Source organism: Prenolepis imparis, unplaced genomic scaffold, assembly GCF_030444845.1.
Source record: "Prenolepis imparis isolate NDT839.2.m4 unplaced genomic scaffold, iyPreImpa1.0 SCAF_4, whole genome shotgun sequence".
NCBI classification, from domain to species: domain Eukaryota; kingdom Metazoa; phylum Arthropoda; class Insecta; order Hymenoptera; family Formicidae; genus Prenolepis; species Prenolepis imparis.
The window spans coordinates 5,551,550-5,569,620 of NW_028141162.1; the positions used below are offsets into that span (position 1 = coordinate 5,551,550).

General features: G+C 42.7%; 1 protein-coding gene and 1 long non-coding RNA gene across 3 annotated transcripts in view; one reads left to right on the top strand and one right to left on the bottom strand.

The window, feature by feature from the left end:
• Window positions 1-18,071, bottom strand: part of LOC145934839 (uncharacterized) — a 162,625-nt gene that overhangs the window by 89,708 nt on the left and 54,846 nt on the right. The gene's annotated exons all lie outside the window — the stretch shown is intronic.
• The window catches only part of LOC145934836 (uncharacterized), a 68,113-nt gene continuing 51,357 nt past the window's right edge, over window positions 1,316-18,071 (top strand). Inside the window, exons 1-2 of one of the 2 annotated variants that reach the window (XM_083035621.1) lie at window positions 1,316-1,645; window positions 2,172-4,969. The gene's annotated coding sequence lies outside the window, so the exon portion shown is untranslated. Of the gene's footprint in view, window positions 1,646-2,137; window positions 4,970-18,071 lie in introns of those variants that run through there. The other variant, XM_083035620.1, reaches the window with a different exon arrangement.

Here is an 18,071-nt window from a genome sequence, read left to right on the forward strand (position 1 = left end):
ACATATTTCATGTCAAATATGTTTGATATAAGAATGAATTTTTCTACGAAATTATGTAATTCTTGTAGAAATTATTCTCCCGTTTTTTTTTTTTTTTATATAGAAAGAAATGACGTTTTTAAAAAATGACACACACACCAACATCGTTATACATTGCGCCTTGGAGGCTCAGGAGTCGTTTGTCGTTTGGCAAAAGCGCAGGAATAAAATTGGCAGGTCCCGTAAATTCCACGATGGACGTATCCATTCTTGGAACAAGAGCGTCGGTAATTGAAGCGGGCGCAATCGGGAGAACTAAGGTGCCAAAACGGGTCTTAAACGAGTTCTCCAAAGATGAGATAAGGACCCCCGTAATACTGGACAAGATCGATTGCGCGCACGCAAATACTTATATAGAGGGGAGAAGCGCTCCGAGCCGTGTCATATTTTAGGACTTATTTCGATATGTTTTTTTTCTCGCGCTTTCGCGACATTAAATTTCGAACGGATAACTTGGCGCATTCGCGATCGTTTAACATCGTCTGATATAATCTGTTATTCGCATTTGCTCGCGTTAAAAGCCGGAAGTAAATCAGCTCGTTGATGTGTGAAAACTGCGCTTTCAACGAGGGGTTTGAATGCATTGAGCGTTGTGGATAATTTTATAGATGCACTGGCAAAGATTACGCCAATCTCTCATGATAGGTCTACAGACGAACGAACAAAGTTAATCATTTTAGTATGTTCGATATTTTTTTAAATTGTCAAGCTCTATTATCGAGAGATTTTATCAATTCTAACTTTTTTTTTGTCATTACTATATATATGTCAAATAAAATAATTTTCTTGCAAAATAAAGATAAATGTGTACGAAATTTATTTTAATTATCTAACTATTAGTCGATATTCTATCGACTAATTAATCACTGGTCCACCTCGTATAAGTAGATGCATCTTTTAATAATTATCAGCTGAGACGCGGACTAAATGCGCGGATCGAGTTTTAACGAAAATTAGATCCCACGTAATTTCGCCGCCAATTAAGCGCAGGTTAGTAATTTGCGTGTCTCTACGTAGCAATCTTTCGCGGTATATATATATATTTTTAACGCGAGCGACGAACCTCGCGCGATCTCGCGCGGCTCCAGGATCAAGATAAGCGTCTTCTCTTGCGAAGAAATAAGTAGTTTAAGACAGTTCGCGTGGCCGGAGATTGGTCTGACGTCGTTCACCACCGCGCTCGAGAAATGGAGGGGGAGAGGAGTGTTTTATGCGCGGGACCCCGAGTATGTTTATGCATCGTGCATCCGCAGGTGCATCTCGGCCGCTCGGTCGGAGCACGTCAAACCTGTGGTCTGGTTCCGCGCCGGAAAGGCACGAAATCGCGCGTTGTATGTACATACGAGTGTCGTGTATGCGCTTTCGCGTGACGAAATGTTATCGGCGCGATAACGGCGGAATTTCCAGCTTCAAGGTGGCAAACGCGATGTTATCGCGGATAATCGATACGCGAGATTAATTCAGTGGCGGTGCAAAAATCAAGTTGTTTAAAAAAAACATATGTATACATACATGTCAAGCTGGTTCTCTCATGCGTAAAATAAATTTCTCTTCGGGATCTTTAAATCGTGTGATTTTGGAGGGAAATTGCTTACGATTTTGACAGGTAACTTTTTGTGTAAAAGTAATGACAAGACATGAAAGTAATATAGAAGCTGTAGCTGTGAAAATGATCGATAAATGTACATTTTACGTATTGATCATTATTTATATAAATGCCAGGCATTTTGAATATAATTTTATACTTAAATTTATCGATCTAATATTGCTCATTGATAAGTGACGCACTTTAATAGATACGAACAAATACTTTATCATTTGCCTGTAAATATTTTTAGCGGCTAAAAGGAAATAAATTCAATATTTAACAAGTTAATATTTAACAAATGCATCGTTTCGTAATAATAAAATGAACTTCACTTGCAACTTGGCCAGAAATATCGGATTACTTATCATTTGGAAGCGAAAATTGAATACATTTCACCATAAAATTTCGCGATATTAGATTCACTTTTTTTTTTACTGTTTTATATAATCCAAGTTTCATTACAAGTTAAATATACTCCAAATTACATGTAATTAAATTTATATAAAAAAAGTTACAAACAATTAACTATCGCGTCGCGTTTTAGAGAAAAGGCTGCATCGAGAGATCGAGAGAATAGACTACCGCGGGAACCGGCTGAACCGAAAAACTTGTCTGTTATTCGCGTGCCGACGCGAGATCCCATCATCGGGGATGCTGGTATCCCGACGCAATGGTGGGGAAGTGTGCTCGCGCGCGGGGAGAGTGGGAGCGTGCCGTGCTTTGGGGTTCTGTCTGGTGCGATGACGACGACGACGACGACGACGACGACGAGGACGACGAAGACGACGACGACGACGATAGTGGTGGTGGTGGTGGTGATCGTGATGGTGGTGGTGGTGGTGATGGTGGTGAGGAGCCGAGCGATGCTGACGCGCTCGTGTCGCGCGGCGAGCCGGCGAGAGAGGAGCCCGGACACACATCGCACTCGCAAGGCGCGCAAGCTACAACGCTCTCGCTTTCTCGCGCCGTGGCCGCGTCGTGTCCCATCACGGTGTCTCCGTATGGCCATGCGTCGTCCCGCCGACCTGGTCACGATCACCCGAGCACTCCTCATCGTCGATCGCCGAGTCGCCACCCCGGCGCGACTCGGCTCACTTTTAGCGGAACGGCATCCGCTTGGCGAACGATCGCTCGATCCGAGCGCGAGTTGGTGGCTTGGTGTACCGGCTCGCAGTCGCGTCGCTGCGAGAGAGCTGTCTCGCGAGATCCAAGCTGATCGAAAAAGCATTACGCATCGGATACGCTACCGTCGAATTTGCGCCAAGGGAACCGTGTGTTTGTCGTGTCAGTGAAGAGCATCATTCGGGCGCGACTTTGAACCTCGTCAACGTTCAGGCTCTTCGGCGACACTCTCACCCCGGAGGAGCCGGCTCAGCGGCGCAGCGGGAGGACCGAGAGCGGTGCCGTGCCTCGCCTATCGCCGCCGCGAGTAGTCAGTGCTCGGATTTCCGCGCGAGAACGCCGCTCTCGCTTCATTCGGGAACGCGAATTTGGAATCAACCATTTCGTCGCTTCGAGAAAGAAATCGCGGTGTTTTTCAATCCGAAAGATTTCGTGAGAGTGCCGCGATTAATCGTAGCAGTGTGCCGATAATAATCGAAGAGATAGTGCAGTTCTCGTCTTCAAAGTTTGACGCTCGTAAAGTGACGTGCTGACGTTTTCCTTCGCACCGTACTTATCCGTATGTTCGCGGTATTTGTTTGACGTTTCAAAAAGTGTCATCCTCCCCCTGTGTACATCGAGAAACACGCGGCTCTTCAAGTACTCTTTGGTATGCTTACATAAACGAGCATTGACGGTGCGCCTGATTAACTTAAAAGGTAATTTTTTCGCGAGAGGAAATGACTAGAGAACGGTGACAAAAAAAAAAAAGGGAGAAAAAGGGAAACATCCTTTGGAACGCGCACGTGTTTATTATAGCCAATATTTCGCTATTCGAGAAACTTTTTGTTCCTGTCATTGGTCAGCGAAACGGTGAAGAATTTCTCCGAGTTTGCGAGAGTGACTCGGAAAAGAACGTTCGGCGAAAGAGTATCGTGGAAAGGACTTTCGACGCGATTTCCAGCGAGAGAAGGACCGCCGTCGGCGAGCACGACACGAATCGCCGACGGCCGATGATTGACATCGGCGAGTCTCAATCGACGATGACGAGGACGGCGGGTGTCTCGTGCAATCTAACGTCATCGATCATCATCATTCGGCGCGGCGTTGCTTCGACAATAGATCTTGGAACATCGACGTGATCGGCGATCGCTACTTTATCGCCGAGAGAGCGTCGAGATAGCGACGAAGAGGAGAATAATTACGAGGATAGCAACACACATCCCTTCTCGCGAGGCCGGAGGGCAGCAGAGCGCGATCGGAAGGAAGTGAGGTATAGCCCCGCTCCTCTCCCTGGACCCATCGTATATCTCGGCGGTAATGCGCGCAAATTATGCGTCTCGCGTTTCTCTCTCCGCACGAAGGAACGGCGACTAGAGGCAAGAAGAACGAGCGAGAAGAGGAGCGCGCGAGATAATCCGCCTGTTGCGCTTTCCTTCACCTACGATCTTCTTCTTCTTCTTCTTCTTCTTCTTCCCGTCTCTCGTTACCGCGGTGAGAAACGAGTGCCAACGACTGACTTCGACAGGACAGATATCCTCCGAGGGGACCCCGAGTGTGCGGATATTGATATATATCTATCCGTTCGCGTTAACATTCTCACGTGTATTGTAATAAGTGCGTCGCTTTCTTTGAAATTTGCCCCGGTTCGATCTCTTCGTGCGATCACGTGTGCGATTCGAGGAAGCTCTCATCTGTGGATCTTCTCGGAAGCTCGGCGGAGAGATAATCATGCGTTCCGACAAAACAGTAACGTGAGAGCGTGAATTCTTTTAGAATGACTTACGTCGAGAGTGAACGGAGATCGTGCTATCCTGGACCGACGAATTTCTCGATCGATTTCTCTGGCTTGGTGTCGAGGAAGAGGGTTTAGTAGTGACATTTCTTCGGCGCGAGAACGCGAAAAACTCGTACCGATACCGTTATCCATACTTAGTCGAGGATCCATTCGCTCGGATCTCGAGAGTCAACGATAGTACATATTTCGACGAGTGTGCACGTCATGTAATTTCGCGCGACAGTTGTTTTTTTTTTCTATTTTACCTCGCGCAAGCTGTTCGCAAATATCCGATCGGATCTTCGCGTTCCTCGACTTCAAGGGAGTCTGAAAGGATTCGCCGTTAAGGATTCGCTCGACATCCGGAGAAAACTTAACGTCAGAGTGGTCTGTCGCAGAAATTCAAGACGAAGAACTTGGAGAACGGAGAGACTTCGAGCCACGCGAAACCTTGCTTCGTCCTGGTGAGTGTTTTTAATTATTGAGTTACGCCCGATAATTATACATCTCTATCCCTATCGTATAAGATGTCGAAAACGTTTGCGAATTTAATCCGACTGCGAATACTTGTATACGCGACGCAAATATCCGACGCCAGTAACCGTAATATATTTCGCCTAATGACGTAATTATTGGATAAATTAAGAACGGCGTTACGATAGCGATCTAGATCTATTCTCACACGACCGGAGCAAAAATATTCGAACGCGATAATTATTCGCCGCCTGCGGTTTTGCAGGATTGTCGACAGGATGATTTGTTGATTGACCGCAATTAATTTTTCTGCGCCGCGTATCGAAATTAACATAATACGAGCTAGAAACTAGATCCCCAAAGGCTAATGAGCCTTAATTAGATAAAAAAAGAAAGGCGACAGAAAAAACGGCGGGAAACGCGAACGCGATATCTTTCGTAGACGCGTGCATATGTGCATATGCAGGAGAGAGGCTCTACCTCGCCGTCATCGCCGTCTGCAAACGCAAACAATTTAAGGGAGACGTTCAACCTTAACGCGTGCGCGTTGCTGCCTTTCGAAGGCGATCATCGTATAATACCATCGCGAGAAATAATAAATCCGCGCGCGTCGAGAACGAGGATGAAAGCAGCGGGAAACCGAGAGGGAAAGCCACGAAAGGAACAAGAGAGACGAGGACATAAGGAGATATACAAGGTGACTCGAAGCGATCGCGTTTCTTTTCAATAATAGGCAATAATAAGATATTTTTGTACTAATAATAGATAATCTTTAAAGCTATCTTGGTTTATCATTTTTTCTTCACTGTCTTTCTAATTATGAATATAGTACCTATAGTTCTAAAGTTGGAGAAGGGAATACGATCGGGCGCAGTCACCCTGTACTGATTACGTGAGATCGTAAATCGTGGTTGCACCGTTTCGCGGGATACGCCCCGTTAACTCGCGGGTTAAATGGTTACAGTCCGCCCCCAATTTTGCGGGGTGAACGACGATGCTCCTTTTTTTCTCCCTCTCTCTCTCTCTCTCTTTCTCTCATTCTTGAGGAGAGGGGAGGGAATCGTGTACTCTCGACCTCTTGTCGATTTCCGATCAGGTTAAGCAAACATCGGCCGGTTCTCACCTCTATCGCGATAATAGCTGTAATTTCGGCAGCTTCCCGGTCCTCTCCCCTTACTTCCTCTTCCTTCTTCTCGATTTCATGTACGCGTACGCTCAGATTGCAGAGGCCGATCGCGGCGGGTTTGATTGCACGGCGCGCGACCGTCGATTTATTAACCCCCTGAGTGCTCGACTCCCTCTCGAGCCCCCTCTCAATTTCACGGAGTGAGGTAAGATCGTCTACCTCGGGGTAACAAATTTTTACATTCTCTCTCTCTCTCAAGGAAAATACAGTCAACAAGCTATTACGCGTTACGGGACATCGTACTTGCTACATTTCTGTCGTCTCGTCAGATGTTTCTCCGTCAAATATTTCATACTTATATTCTTTGATCTCTCGGAATCCTTTTATTTCTATTAATAAAGTGACGTATCAGCCGCTCGTCGCTTCTGCGCTTCGCCGGGTCGCTTTATTAATCGCCATCGTTTGCGACGCAAATGACGGCTATTTATCAAGTTGTATTTTGCTATATTGGTTTTACCAGTGGTCTCCGCCTCTTTCTCTCTTCATGTGCGTGCACGCGTGTTGCATGCGTCTCGATTACTTCTCTCTCGTGCGCGATGCCCGCGAGAGACAGGCGAACGGCCGCGGTGGAGCTGCAATGAAGTGCACATCCGACATGCGAGCGTGTCTGGACGTCGGCTCCGCTGAGCATCCGTGGCTCGAGAATCGCGATGACCGACGCATTTTCCACGCAACGCGTTACGTTTCAATAGCGGCTTTGTGGGATTTTTACCTGCTTCGCGCCAGCAACGACACTCTCGCTCTCGCGTCTCTTACTTATAAACCAGAATTAATCCTTATATAAAACAGTCACTATCTATGTATGTATACAATATACGCTGAAATAAGCCGAATAAAAAGCGACTAAATTTTTTAATTTACAAATCTATTCACTTTCTAATCCTGTTAATTTATCATTGCGACATGTCGTTAATGTGAAGATTGTCTTTGATATCAGTATAGAAGAATAATAGCGGAGCTATAGGTTTTAAGTGCTATCTAATTGCTCAGCTGTTTTATTGTTTCCGAAGAAATTCTAAAAAATCTTGAGTCGTGCGAGATTGTGTTGAAATTCGTTCAGGCTGTTTAAAAAAAAAAAAAAATTCCGATAAATGAGAGAACATTATATGTATATAATTATCATTGCACGTATGGAGATAACGAAGGCATTCGAGGCAATTAACGCGATTCGCAATCTTCATTTGAGCCGCCTTATAATCAATTGAGTGCACTTTTTTTTTTTTACAATTTTATCTTTGCAAGTCACAGGAGGTGTGTCGTCTCTTGCCTTCGACATGTGTCTTTGTTTAAAGTCTTGATGCAATGATAACGCAGATTGCGCGGCATTTTTCATCTAGAAGAAAAATTGGATCTTTATCTAAAGCAGCGCAAATTTGCCACCGCCGTCCCGCGATCGGACTCTGACAGACCTAAGTACAGGACGGTTTATTTAGTTACGTCCGTTCACACGCCTCGAAAACATGCACGCGTATTAAACGATCGTGAGGGGTAGGAGGGGTGCGAACTGTGAATGAAACTAACCACTCTACGCGCTGTCTTCTCTGAATGGGCAACCTCCAGGAGCGAGAGGAGAGCGCAGTATATTTCCGTTCGTGTTTATAGACACGCGGCCGGAGATACTGTCGGGACATTTGAAATGTAGCAGATCCGCCGCTGTATCTAAGAATTAGTTAGACAGTGAAACGGGACGGTAGAAAAACGGGAAGAAGACGGCACGGGGCCCGCCAACTGTCATCGTACAAATAATGATATAAATAATGATATAAATAATGAAATAAATGATGACTATTTTCAGCGGCACTGTTCGTTGTTGTATCACGCGGCGCGATACCTTGCTTGCAAGATTTATGGACAGCTCGATAAGATCAAGAGTATCATCTCTCCGCTGCAGAAAGATAAAGATATCGAAAATCTCGTTAGCGATTTGTTCGCGTGACCATTATTCGCGGAATGTCGTTAATTCTTTCGTCGATCTCGTGAACGCGATAAACGAACGCGTCGATGGAGACATATAACATGTGTCAAGCCCACGTCGCACGTCGACGTGTTCGTGCACCTTCTCTCATTACTTCCTCCCTCGAGGGATACCGATCCTACGCGTAGTCTATGATAGAGGTGTTTTCAATGGAGATGTTCGTGATAGCACCTGTAATTCTTTCGCGACACCCACGCGAACACCGTGTCCTGTCGGGATGAAGAAGGGAGAGGAGGGAAATGACTGTCTCTTATCTGTGGAATGTGCTTGATAATGATTTATCCGATAATGCTTCTCGAGATTCCGCGGAGATCGTAAAAAAACGAGTCTAGTTTCTTTCTCTTTTTTTTCTCTCTCTCTTCACTGTACTCCTCGAAGATGTACGGTATGTTTGTGTTATCGGAAAGAGAGCTGGAGATGATCTGCTATTGATCGCCGGGAGATATCAGCTGACGATTTTTAGCGCAGCGTATCTGCAAGGTTCTCGTGATTCTTGAGAACGTATTATCTGCCATTCAAGAGGTTAGCAATCTTCTCCGAGACATGTGATTGTGTTGCTGGTATTTTCCCCAGCACGATAAAATGTTACATCAACCGGAAAACAATAAGGAATTCCATTTTAATTGCGCCCGATAAATGAAGATAAAAATATAATTATAATTATCACACTCGCGCATTTTTAACATCTCTTTCATAGATATAAATATTATGGATACTCTCTCTAATGGGAAATCGCGCAATGCCCAGATTCGCTATTGTTTGCGGCGAGGAAGCGAAAGCGCGACATATATAAGTGTCGGCTCGTCCTTGACGAAATCGCAGACGAACTCATCGAAGAGCGACGATTATATCGATATCGCTGAACCAGCCGGATCGGTCTTACGGTACTGTTCACCTACCGTTACCGGCACACGTCTCTGGACCAATGGCGCGGCACGGGCCCGTCGATTGGTCGATCGCGACGCAATTAATGAGGATAAATTTATCCTCGCCAGGTGAATCGACCGGCCGCGCGAAGATCGGAATCGCGCCGTCCAGCTTCTTTCCCCGCCGACTGACGCGTCGCCGCGATAATTATTGTCAGCGTACAGTCGCTAAGTCGATCGTCGGCCGATCGACCGAAATAGCCCTTTGTAGGGCTCGGGATTAATTAGTCATGCCGCGTGCCGGGCCTGACAGTCCGACGGACCTGTCCCGTCTCATCCCGCGAAATCCCGTCGCGTTTTCGTCGCGGCTGCTTATCCACCTTAACGCTTTAAGCCGACAAGCGTGCGTCCGTTGTGTGCGAGGCATGCGGCGAATTTGCACGCTTCACCCTGAATGATTCTCATCCCGAGAATAAATCACGAGCGAATGCGTCGCGCGAACGAGCTTAAGTTTGGACGAGTCATTAGAAATTATGCGATGCCGCGTGAAAAGAGCTTCTCCAAGGAGCTGACTTTGATTTGATCTAATCGGATCGTTTTCTCTTTCTCTCTCGCGTCATGTTTCTTATACGCATGTGTTTAATAAACGAGAGCGTATCATATAAGTTTAATCGTATCTTCGGTATGTTTGTCTTATTTTGAAACTTTATTTTCATACGCGAAGCCGAACCTGCGCGTTGAATGTGCTTTTGATGTTTTGTTATTTTAAGGGGAGTGATATATTATCTCACGCCGTCTTTTCTATGATCTACTCGTCAACGACATCCAATCTCAACGTTAGGACAAATTGTACACATATGAAAATTTATACGTCAAATTCACAGAACTTTCAGTAATTCTTTAATTAAACCGCATATATTCACACTCTCTTACTCTATTTATTTTTATTTCATAGTATCATGATATTATTTTTGTAATTGTTTAGTTTCATCTATTATTATTTCGCGAATATTCTTCATCATCAGCGAGTACTTAGATATAGATATGCGCGCGTGGTTGGAATATTTCAGCGCTTCAAAAACATACTAGAGTCAAGCAACAGGAGGACTTTCGCGTTCCATGACAATTAGCGTTTGACACGTCGAACGTTGTAATTGGAAATGAGCCGCTAAGTGTTTCGAGATGTCGAGATGCCGGAACGAAACGGGGTGCCACTCGAGTTGACAAAAGATACGAGCCACACGCGCATTCTCACCCTTTCGAGAACGAAAATATTCGAATGATAAATAAACCGGTGAAGAGTATTCGCGACGACGTTGATGCTACAAGTACAACAGTGAAATACCGTGTTGGAGAACCGTGCGCGCGTAGCTCCGAGCGACAGCGAAGCACTTCGATGACACGCTAGCGTGTATTCAAATTTAAGTACCGAGTACTCGATGCCGCGAGAGAGAGGACGAGAGGACTGCTGCGAGCATTATAATTCCCCGTTTTGTGGACACTTTCTCTCCACACGATTCGTGTGTCCTTCCCTGATGAGAATTCCCGCTCCGGGAATTCGGAGGAATTCAAAGACGTATAGAGATGGATTCTATGTCAAAATCAAATGCGATTTACAGAGATTCATTTATATTCCGGCATAATATTCTATCATCCGAATAGTATTGAGACTTATGTACATTGTAAAAAAAATATTACAGAATATTATAATAAATATAAAATTATACAATAAATCATGTTATGCATTTCCATTATTTATTGCATAGTTTATTCACACTTTATATAATTTTTTAATATTTTTTTACAATGTATGAATATCTTTCGAATATTGTGACATTTGTCAGATGAATGTAAACAAGACGCGGAGAATCTTGAATAATGTCTTGGTATCTTATGTTTTGATATGTGTTATGTTATATTATAGATATATAGGATATATGTTATAGATTTTTTCTCTCCTTAAGCGTGTATTTATTATTTATCTTACGGTAAGAGTTCTGCTTCCAAGATAACGCCGCGTATCGAGACTCTTAAGCAGCCTCCGATCGGCGATGCCTGTTCTCGATATGTCTCGAAACGACGACTCTCGTAGGCGTGACTTACGACGCGGCGGATACTTTTGCGGTTAAGAATTGTAGACGTTATCATAACTTATCGCGGCTAATTGGACACAACGAGACGACGCGATCGTTCGCGAGGATATTATTAGCGTTCATTATAGGTCGGCGTCTCTCAACGCGGAAACGGAAACCGTGTCTCTTTCGCGATTGTGTGATTCACTGATGTCACATATAGAGACGCGAATCATCGTTGCACTCGACGATGTACCGCCGTTTACGCATCTCAGTCGCAAAGAAACTAAATGCAGTAAATTTTTATTGCTAGTCTGTCGTTTGAAAGTGCGTTTTTCGCGAAATGATGCGATTGTCAATAGTCAAAGGTGCATCACCAAGTAAAAGGACCAGAAGTTTGTCCAACAGAACACATAGATGTACGTGTGCGCGATTGTAAAATAATGTAAATATGTCATTATTATATATACGCCGACATCGATATAAATTATGCATTTCTATAACTTGTAACTAAGGCATCGTGTATTAGTTATAACGTTCACAATGCAATGAAAATTGCGGTCATTCGGCGAATACACGAGCGAATACGAGCGTCCGGGATTTAAAGTCAGGCGAGTGTCATAATTCATAACGATCATCATCATATAAGAGGTGGATAGTTAACGAGGAATTTTCGCAATATCATACTTCGGTTACGGTGAATACACGCATATGTCGGGCGGCCATACGAGCCGCTATACGGTAATTTGCATTACCGTTCGTTACTGCATGTGTGTGACCTTGACATTTTTTCCACGTTCTGTCCGAAATACCTAACCGCAAAAGCACGTTGTATTCCTCGTGCCGGCTTCATTTTCGATCTTATCTAGGTCCCGAGATATGTATATGGTACATCGCGCGGCGTCCCGCGAGTGGACAATCAGCGGCACGATTCTTCGCGGTTTTCACGCGGCTTTTTTTTGCGGTGAACCTCGTACGATTTCACCGTCGACGAATAGGTACCGTTGCGAGAGGCGCAAATTAAACGGCGATTAGCGAGTGAAACCGCGACCCGCTCCCGCCCGTAAAGTGATTATTATAGAGACATTCGTGGTAAGTTTACGAGTTTTGCGAGGGGCTGCCATTTTACGCATCGACACTCGTTGCCTTCTGGCATTACGGAATCGCCGAGTTTGCTGGGGAGTATCCTTAACGAGATTTTGAGGAAACCATAGATATTGCATCATCTTACTAACTGCGATTAAATTAATAAAAAAAAGATATTCAATTTTCGACATCTATGTCAATTGTGTGCAACGAATAATAAAAAACATAATTTTTAAATATAATATCTTTGATTTATATGGTGTTATATAATATAGAAAGACATAATCGCAAGATATTTCTTATTGGGCATTCTCGATGCACATTGTATTTGTCAGCAAGGATTATTAATAGATATTTCAAGGAGCAAACGTACGGAAGATTGACTACAAATAGTGAGACTTTTGATTGTATTCTCGCGAACAAAGACATCATTATATTCGCGACATAAGAACATACATGTTTTATTGTCATTCTTCAATTTTTTCCTTCGACGAATTTTGATTGCTTCTCGATATAACTATATGTATATCTACTCGCGCTTTACGATCTTTTTCTCCCCTCGCAGTTTATTCCTCGGAATAGCTTTACGTTTGTTTAGCGTGCACGATTATTTACGCTCATCTGTAAAACGAACCGATAAAGAGACACTTTTTACGACGTGGCCTTGTGGAAAGTGCCACTTGACATTTCCCAGGCACATCGTTAGTGTGCCGATATTTTACGCTATAAATCGTCGGTTAAATTCAACAAGAGGTCCTTTTACCGCAACGACTGTCTGCCTGCCGTTTTGACAAGATGATCGTTTCGATTCGTGCCATCGTTAATCTCGTTTTATGTAATTCATTTTACCGGTGATAATATATCCGGCAAAATAATTTGACGACGATCCTCGAGAAGAGTCTCTTTATCTGACTCTTTATATTATTTCTCCATCATCGACGCGTTTGTTTTAAATTATTACCGCATTACGTATCGCGATCACGTAACGTGTTTATTAAATTGGTGGACGTCGTAAAAAAAAAGAGAAAAAAAACACGGCGGCATTTATCAAAATCATAAACGGCGCAAAATTAGTTGGTAGCCGTAACGCGATCGGGAGTTGGCCTTACGGCCGTTTATATGGCACTTATGATAAGTGGCGTCGTAAATGCAATTGAATGCTGCGGTGCACAATACAGCGTTTCGCCACGGCTCGTTGAGAGCTCTCGCGATTCTCAATGCCAATAAAACAAATTGCGATTGTGTGTAAAATTGCCGCATAGAGAGACAATACGTCGATACATATCAATCGGAATTACGTATCGTATAAGACTGTGTGATTATTTGTTTTTTTTTTTTTTCAATTACAAATGCGATGCACGCGGCTCTAAGAATTACATATAAAACGCTAAGGATTATTACACGGAACGGAATGCAAAATGTAAGATAATAACGGCGATAAATCATAGGATAGAGTTAGGGGTAGGGAAGAGAGCGAAACGGATGATTTTATACGGCCGCGACATATAATTTCCCTTTGTGCGCCAATCGCTCTTTCTCGATTGGTCTCGTGCCCTGCCGGCGTATATTCGCGCGTATAACCCTCGTTTATGAAAGCCATTATCTTCTCTCTTACAAAGTCCGCTTAACAATCCGATGGGGAGGGCGGCATCCGCGACAACGCGTTCCGCGAGTGACAATCGATTTTATAAGTAACGCAATGTCACTTTACGCCCACGTTTATGATATACGAGCCGGGCGGATTGTCCGCGCGGGTCGGGACGGCAATAAAATTTTAACGCGGGGCATAAAAGCACTACCGGTCCACCGACCGCGATAGAGAGGCGAGAACCCGGACGGATATTTGAGAATACCTCACCGCAACGCGACGGCCGTAACAGCATAAATAACGGAAATCCAACGCGCGACTGTTTTGCAGCAGCCGGTCGATGAATATTTACGCTGACATTTAAACTTCCATTACCCCCGTGTATTATTCGTATATGTGCACTCGCAGCGAGAACAATAGATCGGCTTGGCAGAGCCGCCGCGAAGAATCAATCGCCGTGATTTATTGCTACGGATAAATAAATAATAAATAGCCATCTAAATAGAGAGACAGAGGGAGAGGCCGGAAATGATTCGCGGGATGAAAAATTCGCGCGTCAAAATTTCACGTCACAGTTTCACGCGGGCTTATTCTCGATTCTTATCGCAATCAACGAGGATATCCTCTCCTCTATACACGCGAGGATATTAGATTTCCACAGATATATTAAAACGACAAGGAATTTGTGTTACTCGGACACGGCGGATTTAATCCGACGCGCACGATCGCTATTTGATCTTCGTAAAAATTCCGATCGCCGGGCACGATTCTTATCCGGATTCGACAAAAATTCTAATTACCGGCGCACGATCGTTATCGGCGTCCGGAAAAATTCTGACGGCGGGGACACGATCGTTCCGTTTCCTCGAAAAAATTCTGATCACCGGGAAGCGAGAGGACGATCGATATTAATCGGCGCTTAATCGCGCACGAGTACCGTTTGATTATTGCCGAGCATCGCGGGAGATCAATGAGCATCGCCGCGAGTGTGATGGGCCTAATTTACGATTATCGTCCGTTCGCGGTCACGCGACTCCCGGTCAATGACTAAGAGCTCATTAGCCGGGCATGCGTCACTGTCATTTTTTTTTTTGCATTAGACGGTAGACGCGCTTTAGCGCATCTGAATCGATCGGAGAAGCCCGCGAGAACATATGAGACTTGATAGACACGTAATTAGCGAATATCACAACCGCTGATCCGATCTCCGTGCTAACCCGCTTCCGATGTTAAATTACGTGCTTCCCATCCCTATGTATAACCGGCGATATGATAGTTTACGTTCGAAACTGCGGATTTACGCTATTCATTATCGTTAATCGACATAACAACCGTATGATTCTGATTTTTTTCCAATCGATATTACGCGAAATGCTTTCATTATTTTTATATTAGAAATTAGCATCTTGATGACAATCTAATAAAATTGATGAAAATGTTACTTTTTTGTGTCTTTTTAACACGTTATTTATTATTTAAAAATATCCTTAGATATAAGATGGGAAATGCTATTATAAAATAATGCGTTATTTTTGGCTAGAAATTTTTCATATAAATTCTTTTACCTCTATTGCTGCGCGTTTACTTTCGCACAGCGTGGGACCACCTACACACATCGAACATCGATTAACATCCTGCAATAAGTCACCGAATGCTATAGCCGGCGGCTATGTACGTTCCGGCATTACCGGCTCATTTGATTCACACTGTCCGTAATTTTGGCCCTCGCGAAAGAATAATGGCGAAATCCGCAGACTTTCGCCCGGAGGGGATCGGAGTCTACGGCACGAGAGGACCCGATCTCGTGGATGCACCTGCCGAATTTACATGACACTCGAGGTTAAGCTGTTTAGCTCGATCCACCCGAGAATCCCGGCAAATAATCGCTTTCCGTTTCTTTGTCCTTCGATATTACGCTTACGCACATATAGACATATGTATAATTTGGTCTTCAAATATAAAATGTATATGTATCTTTACTATTCACTCAAAATTAAATAGCAAAAATTCCATTTAGCGTTGTTTTTCGACACAAATGTGTTATATGTAACATAATTGTATTTAAATTAGCTTTTAATTGCTTATTTCGCGAGTTATCTTACCATCGATTATAAAGTTTTCCCTCGAAGCAGAGTCCACTGTTAATATATATATATATATATATATATATATATATATATATATATGTATATATATACAGATATCTGATACGTTGCGAGTATGGAAAATAATCGTCATAAATATTTAATGATCGCGGAAAGAATTAATCAACACAATCGCGACACTAAATCTCTGTCAATAAGTGCATCATGATGAAAAATCAACACCAGGAATTTTCCAAGAATATTATATTGAAACAGTATACGGTACCTATATCGATATGCAAATAATGATCACGGTCGAAAGCTGTTGATAAATATCGCGACAGCCATTAAACTTAGCGTAACGTGAGAGAAGCTGAACGACGCAATTAAAAAAAGTTATTTCTCCGAGATAAGGCGAGAGAGGCGAAGTTACGAGAGATTTCGCAATCGTTTAATTTGAAAACCACCGATTAGTGTTTTAAGCCGACGAACATTTCTCATATCACGATATACGGAAGCCACCGATTTCTCTTCGTAATCTCGGTTTTACGCGAACGAAGTTGAACGGATAGACATAGAAAAGGGACGAGGACGATTTATACGACGTTTCAACGCGTTAGATTTAGCGACTTACAATTAGATTTAGGATCGAGAAGGAAATCCTGATAAATATCTTGACACTTTACTTTTAATAAATTAAGTTTTTTTGCTATAGAAAACAATAGTATTTTGTGCGCAGTAATGATAATTTTATTCGTAGACAAAACTATAAAAATTATTTTTGAAAAAATTACTTTAAAATAAAAAATCATTGATATATCTTGTAATTTTATTTGTAGTTATCTGTAATAATTTTTTTATTAGAGTTAAATCATTTAAGAGATATTTGTAATTGACGAAAAACGTAATCGCTTCAACAGCTACAATTTTGAATCATGATGTATTAAAGATTTTATCTTATTGTTTTTAAAGTTAAGGGATCATTATTTTTTCAAAATTCTGTTTGTTTTTACGATTTCAACTACGAATAATTATTATTGCTATACAAACGAGATATTTTATCTCATTTTCTGTATTGAAAAATTAAATTATTAAAAATAAGATGCTAAGAATTAGGTTTTATAAATTCTTAGACGCGAAAGGCGATTCGTAAAATGCGTCCGCGCGAATGCAATAATTATTTATGAATATAGATAGACATAAATTTCTCCTCAGAATATTCCGCGCTTCATCGATTATTAATTAAAATAAAATCATATAGGAAAAATGTAGACTTTCGATCGTAAAATCGACTTTTATGCGACCTCAAAATCGCGATAATGTCAGTTGTCGATTATATAGCCAAGTATTAATCATGCATTGGAGCGATATCCTTCTATTCTAAATGACCTTCTCTCTGCGAAAAGCTTCGGATAGAATGCTCGACATGTATTTTTTTCATCGTCTGATAATACTGACTGAAAAAATATCGACTCGGCGAAATGTGCGCAAAAAATGCGATCGTAAAGGCGAATAAACCTCGTTAGCTATGAGTCGATTAAACGGGTTATCTATTGTACAACGTGAAACAGTGCACTCGCTCTATATACGGGACCGGTTGCGAGATATTCGCCGTCGTAAAATATGCACGGTTTATCCTGTTCCACATACAGATGATGTGGAAAAAAAAAAAGAATCTCTCACGTTAGTCATATTTGTATTTCAAATTACATCCAATCGATTAGAAACGTGAGTTTCTAGAAATTGGACGGAGTTCTCTCGCAAAAATCGCGCTATCTTATTAAAACGCCGTCGCTTACAAATCTCGCACGGTGATTACATTTCGCGCGATATTACACCTCGTTCGCGCGTTTAATTATCACGAAATTCAGCATCGCATATTGCTCGCATTCCGTTAATTTCACACACGTCGCGGATACGATACGCGTTCAGCGGGTTAGACGTCTGAAATAATGTGCAATGACGTGATCGATACGAAAGTATCGTTTTGCGTTGCACATAAATGCGCGTACCGTGATGTTGATCAAAGCGTCGGATTCATTAACGCGTAAAATTGCACGTAACTTAACATGCATTTCCGCAATGGCGCCGGACCACAGAGGAACGGCAAGATATTTATACGATAATTTCGATAATAATTAGTTAGACTACAGAATAATTTTTTGGTAATTAAAAGTAATATTAATTATTTGCACTAATTTTTATTAATTTATTGTTATAAGAATCTTCGCGATA